Below are 9,044 nucleotides of genomic sequence, written 5' to 3' on the forward strand. Positions count from 1 at the left end.
AAAGTATTTGACGTAGAGTCACAAAACTTTACAGGAATGTTGGTCAGCATGTGTAGTTGTGCACCTGGGGTTTTGTGTCCGGATTCATTCAGTCATGTAGAAGTTATGGCCCCTTACTTTGTAAAAATTGATCATTTTAATGTTGTGTCGCGCCTAGCTCCAAAAGTATATGACCTAGAGTCACAAAACTTTACAGGCCTGTCGGTCAGCATGTGTAGTTGTGCACCTGGCGTTTCGCGTCCGGATTCATCCAGTCATGTAGGAGTTAAGGCCCCAGACTTAGTAAAAAATTGGTCATTTTAATGTTGTGTCGCGCATAGCTCCAAAAGTATTTGACCTAGAGTCACCAAAGTTTACAGGAATGTTGGTCAGCATGTGCAGTTGTGCACCTGGGGTTTCGTGTCTGGATTCATCCAGTCTTGTAGGAGTTATGGCCCCTGACATAGTAAAAAATTGGTCAATTTAATGATGTGTCGTGCATAGCTCCAAAAGTATTTGACCTAGAATCACCAAAGTTTACAGGAATGTTGGTCAGCATATGCAGTTGTGCACCTTGGGTTTCCCGTCCGGATTCATTCAGTCATGTAGGAGTTATAGCCACTGACTTAGTTAAAAATGGGTCATTTTAATGTTGTGTCGTGCGTAGCTCCAAAAGTATTTGACATAGAGTCACCAAAGTTTACAGGAATGTTGGTCAGCATGTGCAGTTGTGCACCTGGGGTTTCGCATCCGGATTCATTCAGTATTGTAGGAGTTCTGGCCCCTGACCTGGCACAAAATTGTCATTTTTGGCCCCTGACCTAGGAAAAAATTGTCATTTTAATGTCATGTAGCGGGGGCATCTGTGTCCCATGGACACATTTCTAGTTTACAAAATTATGCCCATTTTTTGACTTAGAAATATTTGGTTAAGTCTTTGTATATAAGCTGGTATCTCAGTAACCACTTGTGGGAATAGATTGAAACTTCACACACTTATTTACTGTGATAAACTGACTTACACTGCACAGGTTCCATAACTCTGTTTTGCTTTTTTACAAAATTATGCCCCTTTTTCGACTTAGAATTTTTTGGTTAAGGTTTTATTTGTCAGCTGATATCTCAGTACTCATTAATTGGAATGGATTGAAACTTCACACACTTGTTCACTGTCATGATCTGACATGCACAAACAGGTCTTATAACTTTATTTTGCTTTTTTACAAAATTATGCCCCTTTTTCAACATAGAAATTGTTGGTTAAGTTTTTGTATGTAAGCTGGTATCTCAGTATCCACTAATGGGAAAGGATTGAAAGTTCACACTCTTGTTCACTGTCATGAGATGACATGCAGTGCAAAGGGTCAATAACTCAACTTCGCATTTTACAAAATTATGCCCCTTTTTCAACTTAGGAGTTTGGGGTTAAATTCTTATATGTAAGCTGTATCTCAGTACCCACTAATGGAAATGGATTGAAACTTCACACACTTGTCCACTGTCATGAGCTGATAAGCACTATGCAGGTTTGCTTTTTTACTATGTTATGCCCCTTTTTCGACAAGGCTATTGAATAGTCGTGCGTTGCTGTCCTCCGACAGCTCTTGTTTTATCTAAAATTCAGCTAAGTGGACTTTTTTTTATTTATCTATTAGTAATTATTTCGTTATTTTTCCCAATTTGTTATAAATTTTGACTTAATTATTAATTCTGGCAATGTTTTCCACTGCGATCAATGAGAGCGTAGCGGCAAGGGAGATCACTGCGTAAGAGTTTGATCTATAACAATGGCAATAATTAAAATTTGTGTACATTGGTATGGTTTTACCTCTATATGTAATAGAAAATAGTTTTAACTTAAACGGTCCATGCGCAAGTAACTCCATATAATAAAAAGCCATTCGCATCAATGTTGAAGCGTTGAATTCCAAAATATTTAAAAATGCCAGTTTCTTTTTATTTTCAAGATGCACGTTTTCATCATCGTTCTTCTGTTTGCCTCCATGTATATCAATAAGAAATATCTAAAGATCTCTTTTTATAATATACCTATATAAATTCTGGGAAAATTACGGCTTGTATTTCGAAAGTAGATACGAACAGGCAGAACAAAAATCCGTATTGTACCTTTTGTATTGTACATTGCCGGACTACTTTCACCTGACATAGTTCTATAAATAGCGCTCACAAAAACTACACTCAGTTCTGTTATAACATCAATAAACGTTGAAGATTTCGTTCGATAACAAAACAACATACAAAAATATGGAGGTATATATAGTAAAAGGGTCAATTTAACAGTAGCTAAAATCTGGGATTTTGTATTCGGCTCTGGTGGATTTTGGTCGAATCACACTAGGCGCTTGCACTCCGCGTGCGATCCAATCTGGCAAAATCCACTCGAGCTGAATAAAGACTCCTAGATCAAGCTACTGTTATAATAAACCTATTGTATAGGACACAAGTTATGTTATCAAGAAACCAATAATGAGGGAGCAAAGCGACCGACCGTGGTCGTTTAATGATGAAGTCAAGTCAAGTCAATAGTTATTTATTGTCGAATAGAACATTATAAACATAAGATATGTATAGCTTTTGATTGAGATTTCTCTTCATAGCCTCTATCTCACTTAAGTGTTGTTACTACTTTTGCAATGCAGCCATACATAGATCTGCCAATTAATAACTCTTACAATATATAATATCTTCAGAAAATTTTTAAAATGTATTGCATGTAATTGTTTGAAAAAGTATGTTAATAAAACACAAAGTTGCATTTGAGTATATTTGAGTGACAGTATTTTAAGAGTTTTACAGAATTATATATCTTATACATGTCCAGAAATGAGACCGTGTTTTGAAGAGTATTGTCCCTTGACTATTAGCCAGATCGGTTAAATTTGGTTGTTTCCCTTTATACCATCTTAACGCGAGTATCGACTTTTGTTAATCTCTCTTATATTGATAATCTTGACCTTACACTGGTTTTGTTAATTAGGGGTATTGCGACAACATTGTGAAACTTTTTACACAAGCGGAGTTTATACCTTGCCCGAGGCAATTTGCAGTGTATTCCTCAAATTGGTGATCTTGAATGATAATCGGGTTTTTGTTTCAAAATTGAGAGTCGGGAAGGATATTTCCATTTTAGATATATATTTAAACTTTTGATTATATCTTTTAAAGGTCCATTACTAAGGGAAAGTGAGTTGGCATTTTTTTTCATAGCCAGTGCATAGACTTCTGCAAGACACTAAATAATGAAGATTGGCAGGTCAAAATTTACAGGTCTTTGGAACTCAAAGAAATGTATGTGTATTATGTTGAAATTTCAATGAATCGACAGAATGACCCCCCAGGTCTTTTTAACTTTCTTCATACTTCACAGAAAAATAATTGTACGTATACTGCGATTTATTTCGAATTTCTACATACCAACTTTCATTTTCCAATAAAATGAAATAGTTTCTGTGCTTTATAAAAGAAATTAAAATGTTCACTTTCCTTAGTATTGGACCTTTAAGGGCAAAATATATGTGAATCATAAATTAAAAGTTAATTAATTAAAAAATAATTTTTGAAATTTAAATATTTTTATTCAAACATGTAATTTAAAATAACAGTTTTAATCTAATTTGACAAAGACGGAATTAGATCGACGTACATGTTTATTACCTGATATACATAACATTCTTATTTCTTCAAATTGGTGATTTTGAATGATAATCTGGAATTTGTTTAAAAATTGTCAGGAAGCATATAATTCCCATTACTCAACGTATTTTTAAAATATGTATTTAATGACCTCCAGATCTGGCTAAAAATAATCTTTCTCTCAAATTGAAGTTTGTTAATACTAGAAGATGTGTTTTTGTGTCTAAAATATTTCGTCGAAACCAATAGCGCTATAGCGGAATAAGTGAATTATGACTTCAAAATATAGATTTTTTTTATAATCGAGACAGTTTACCTTGAGTAAAGCGTTACAATCGCTTTTCGATTTTCATCATATAGAAAAACAGCAAATTCTCAAGTATTTCCGTAATATATAGTTAAACTTTGTCAGTAATTAAGTTTTAAAGCTTTTTTAAGAAATATAGCATTTATTTCCAGATATCTATAAAAGTATTTTTTCTTGTTATCGAACGATCTGGAGGATAGTCCCTTTAATTTTTAAAATATTTTTATGAGTGCGAAATATATTATGTATTTCGGGTCTCCTTGAAAATGTGTCTTTTCAATTTAAAAAAGTTTTTAAATATTATGGATCCGTGGCCTATACATGCATTTTACTTTACAATAATGTGAATTTGAATTTTGAACGGTAAGATAAATTATCAAAATTTATAACTCCATATCCATAATTTAGATTTTAACTTTAAAGTGTTTATGCAAGAGCCGTAATAATTGTCCCTTTAGGCCGCGGGGCATGTCAGACAAACAGATACTAATCCAATTAGTAACGGTAATAAACAGAAATATGTCAGCATTCGGTTAACTTATTGTCAAACACGTTATTTGACTTTATCATACATATATAATCATTACAAAAAGATAAAATGAGAAATTTTTAACAACAATATTATAATACTTACAAACAAGAAACATGAAATTTACACCCGACCCAATGGATTTGTTATATTTACATGTACAATATTCAAGTTTAAATATGAACATGTAGTTCTATATGTTAATCAACTTTATGTTATGTTACGTTTTAATGCAATAAATAATTCTAGTAGTGAAAATGGTATTAAATGAATTAGAAAATGGAATATTTTTATTTAAACATGTAATTTAAAATAACTTTATTTTTATTTAGTCTGACAAAGTAATGACATTAAACACGGAATTAGATTGACACACATGTCTATCTAATTCAGTTTATCCGGTGTCATCAGTACACGTGTACTGTGATGGGCAAAATTTTCCAAATTAGTAAAATCAGTGATATTCAAACGTTTAGGGAAGCAAGAAGACATAAAAATAATTTAAAAATAAACTCATTGAAAGAAAGATTAACTTTTCTAGTTTACTTCAATAACTTAATAAATGTTGTGAGATGATTATAAATTTAAGAATAAATCATTCTAAAAGACCATGTAAAGCTTAAAATCTGTCATTTCCTACAGAAATCAATGGGACTCGGGATCAAAATTTGTTACTTATTTCAAACGCTTAGGGAAGCAAGAAGATCATATTTTATTTTATTAAAAATTATATTGAAAGAAAGTGCAAATATTGCAGATTACTTCAATAACTTAATAAATATTGTCAGATGATGTTTTTGATGTCATTTGATGTGTTAAAGATTTTCTCCTTCTATATTTCAATAGGTGTAAATTGACCGATAATGGCTAATCAATACACCCGATAACCTGTTTTCAAGGGAGATAATTTCGCCAATAAGCCAGCAAATTGGCTTAGATTTCTGGGTATGAATGTTGTTTTTTTTTTGTTTTGTTTTGGGTTTTTTTTTGTTTTGTTTTTTGTGTTTGTTTTTGTTGCTTATTGTGTTTTGTTTTGTTTTTATATAAAATAGGTTGTTGAGATTATTTATATATTGTTTTCATCTTATTTATTATCAACAGTTTCTCTTTTTTAATGGAAGCAAATATCAACAGACTGTTTGTAATTAATTAATGTATCTTTGTGTTCATACCGCCGAAACTTTGAAGAACCAACTGGTTGAAATATCTAAAGATAATTTGTTTACCAGACATGTTTTTGAAAATGTTTAGAATCATAATCAGAGTAATTATAAAGAAAACATGGTTCCATTAGCAAAGCAATAGTAATTTAATCATTTACGTTTAAAAACAACCGTAATAACAACGTTATTGATTACATTTGAAAGGAAAAGTAATTGTAATTTAATCGATTTCATTCACAGGTCTGAAAGTAAACCCTTCAACCCTTACATGCTTTCTAATCAGTATTATTACCTATGGGAAAAGAATATTACCAGATTTCATAGGCAAATAGCATACATTTTACCACTAAAGTATTTATTTTATGATTGGAATCATTCTCACATACCAGAGGTCTACCATGGTTCCCTGGTTGTTCTTCGTGTGATTTTGACGAACCTCTGATGGATGAGAATGGGTTAGAATTTACAATTTTCATCTTCTTAAGTATGCGTAAAAATATGCTTTTTATGAAAGATTGTAATAAAACATGTTTACACTCGCGCATACAAACGTAATTTAATTGAAAACGAGTACCAGAATCAGTCTCAAACAAAATCTATACAACCGTTTCAAAAATCCGCATGGAGTTTAGAACTTTTTATGTGAGGAAGCCGTCATGTCGGTTTGGAAGTTCTATTTGGGAAATAATACGGGGAGGGGTGCCGTGTGTCTTGCTTTACCATCAAAAGCTGCAAAGCCGACACGACGTAATGGTAATGGACATTTTTGTTCCTGAAATAAGTCTTAAAATGGATATATAAGCGTATAAATGTCATTTGATGTAGCTGAAATGCTGTCATGAAATGTTGCTTACGTGATGCCATTAAATTTTGCTTAAATGTTGACATCATGATATACATCTATGCACCTAGTATGTTTATCTGTTTTAAACTTCATGGACTATCTATAATGATCCGTACATATGCGCTTCCCCTATTGAGCTAAACAGGCGGGCCAGGAAATATAAGTTTTAGACATGTTCATCATATTACAGGCAACATGTCGCGTGACCATTTTCTAAAACAGTGCCACGAAACAAGCTCCAACGATGAAAACAGTGTCTTTTAGAATTTTCGCTCCATTGTCGTACAGATTTCTTGTAAACAGGACATTTTTGCGCCACTTGTAGTTAATGAACCTCCGCCAGGCACGGACGATGTAAGCTAGTGAGTGCATATTCAAAAGGACTAAGTTCACTGATTGATAAGTACGGTCACGTCCGCACAAAAACAAATGAATTTGGACTAAACTGTTCCTGGTTTACGGACGAACTTCATGAACGCAATTGGCGTATGAACTGTTAAATAGGCTTCTAATACAGGCTCGATTATTACAATCATGCAGCTTTGAAGCTAAAGGCGCTCTTAAGATTACAAAACATCTAAAAGAGACAGTGGCACATGTGGATAAAATATGCAGGAAACGGGGATTATCAGCAATAGCAAGGAGTGAAGCATTACACTGCACTGAAGACTGTCTTGTCTACATTGTCTCGTGAATGCATCGTGAAATGGTGAAGCTCAATGCTGATAAAATAAAAACATTCTGTTCATCTCAAAGCAAACTATTTACACATTGCTGACATATCAGTAAATGTTTGCCAATCTGTTATTAAATCAACAAATTTTGTTTACAATCTCGGGCCAGTATTACTTTTCAATATGGGCGTAGAAGAACAGGTCATAGAAGAGCAGATCAGGTGATCGCTGATTGCAGGGCTAGATATGCAGAATAGGTCACATCAGACGGTATCTCACTATTGATGCCGACTAAACGGTTCGCTTCATGATAAGTTGAGTGGTAAGACAATATTAGACAAAATACTATATGTTCAAAATACATCAGTTTCATAAAAAGAAACTGGGAAGCCCTGGCATAGTCAGTTTACCCCTTTTTTGAAGAAGCTCTATTGCTTACACGTGAGATGCCTCGTAAAGTCCAACTACAGAAGAACCAGGGCCAGTCAGAGGCTATTCGTCCATACACCATATAACAGTCTGCAAGCAATCTTTCTTCATTCGCACGATATAGGACTGGAACAGATTACCAACTTCTATCATGAACATTTAAGATCTTGATGTCTCTTCTATGCTGCTCCCCACGCCATAGCAGCAGCCCCGCCTCAATCCTCAGCGTTAACAGTTAATGGGTGTGCATAGTGTTAACACATATGTTTTCACTTTGGGACGGTTAAACTGTACAGTCTTGTGAGATTTGGTTGTCTTGCCCCATACTCACAGTGGACAAAATACATTCCTCATTGGATTTCTGTCCTGTGTTTTGAAGAAGAAGAAGATATAATGTAAGGTACAACTATTATTCACACCTTCAAGTCAAAATGGTCTATGGTTACACACGAACCAATATTAATGACATGCTTTACTGGCCTGATAGGAACGTAAGATCAAAAGGCGCTGTTTCATTATATCATTTATAACAAAGACTCGAACCATGATGTTTGCCTCTGGTGTTTGCAAACACTACTCCAAGAGATTGGCATGGCCCTTTAATCACACCTAAAGATACCGGTGCATTGACCTCTAAACGTTTGTTAAGGACACATTCCTTTGTACAACACTTTGAAAACCTGTCGAATAATTTTGTATTATATAATTTAGTGTTTTGTTTGGTTTATATGTTTGTACTCGTTTCCAGATAATTGGAAATTTTTGTGGCACATGGATACTGAAAATTGGAGATTGAGGTATTTCCATCATCGGAATTTTTGTTCCCAAATACGAATGAACACATTGCAAATTGCTATAACCCGCATGTGAATATAAAAGCAACATCCTCCTGATATAATGTGTCCATGGTGTTAATCTTATTGTCCTCTTGCTTATCTTCTAGTATTTCAATTAGTCAAACCCAGTCAGTTTTTATTTCTCTTGGTTTGTTTAGAAAAGATCTTCATATAGATATGTTTAATAATCATAAACAGTGGCCTTTGAATGCACAATGTATATGAATACTACCAGATTGAAAAATAAGAAGCTGATATCAAGTGAATCATCTTGAATTTCATGTGCTCTATTCTGTGCTCTAAGTTGAGGTACTGCACCATCTGTTCTGTGATGAATCCGCTTACGCCGGTGCGGGGGGCGGTGTTGGGGAGAGAGAGGTGTTACACATTTCATTACCTCTCATGAACAGACTCAATCAAACCGAGTATGCTATTATTCCGTTTGGTTGCATTCTTTGCTTCCAGAGGATCTTTATAGCCCGCCCGCTTAGCTCAGTAGGGAAAGCGCAGGTCTACGGACCGCGGGATCGCGAGTTCGAGCCCTGGGCGAGGCGTATGTTCTCCGTGACAATTTGATAAAAGACATTGAAGATATCTGAAATCATTCTTCCTCCACCTCTGATTCATGT

Source organism: Mercenaria mercenaria, chromosome 15 (assembly GCF_021730395.1).
Source record: "Mercenaria mercenaria strain notata chromosome 15, MADL_Memer_1, whole genome shotgun sequence".
NCBI lineage: Eukaryota > Metazoa > Mollusca > Bivalvia > Venerida > Veneridae > Mercenaria > Mercenaria mercenaria.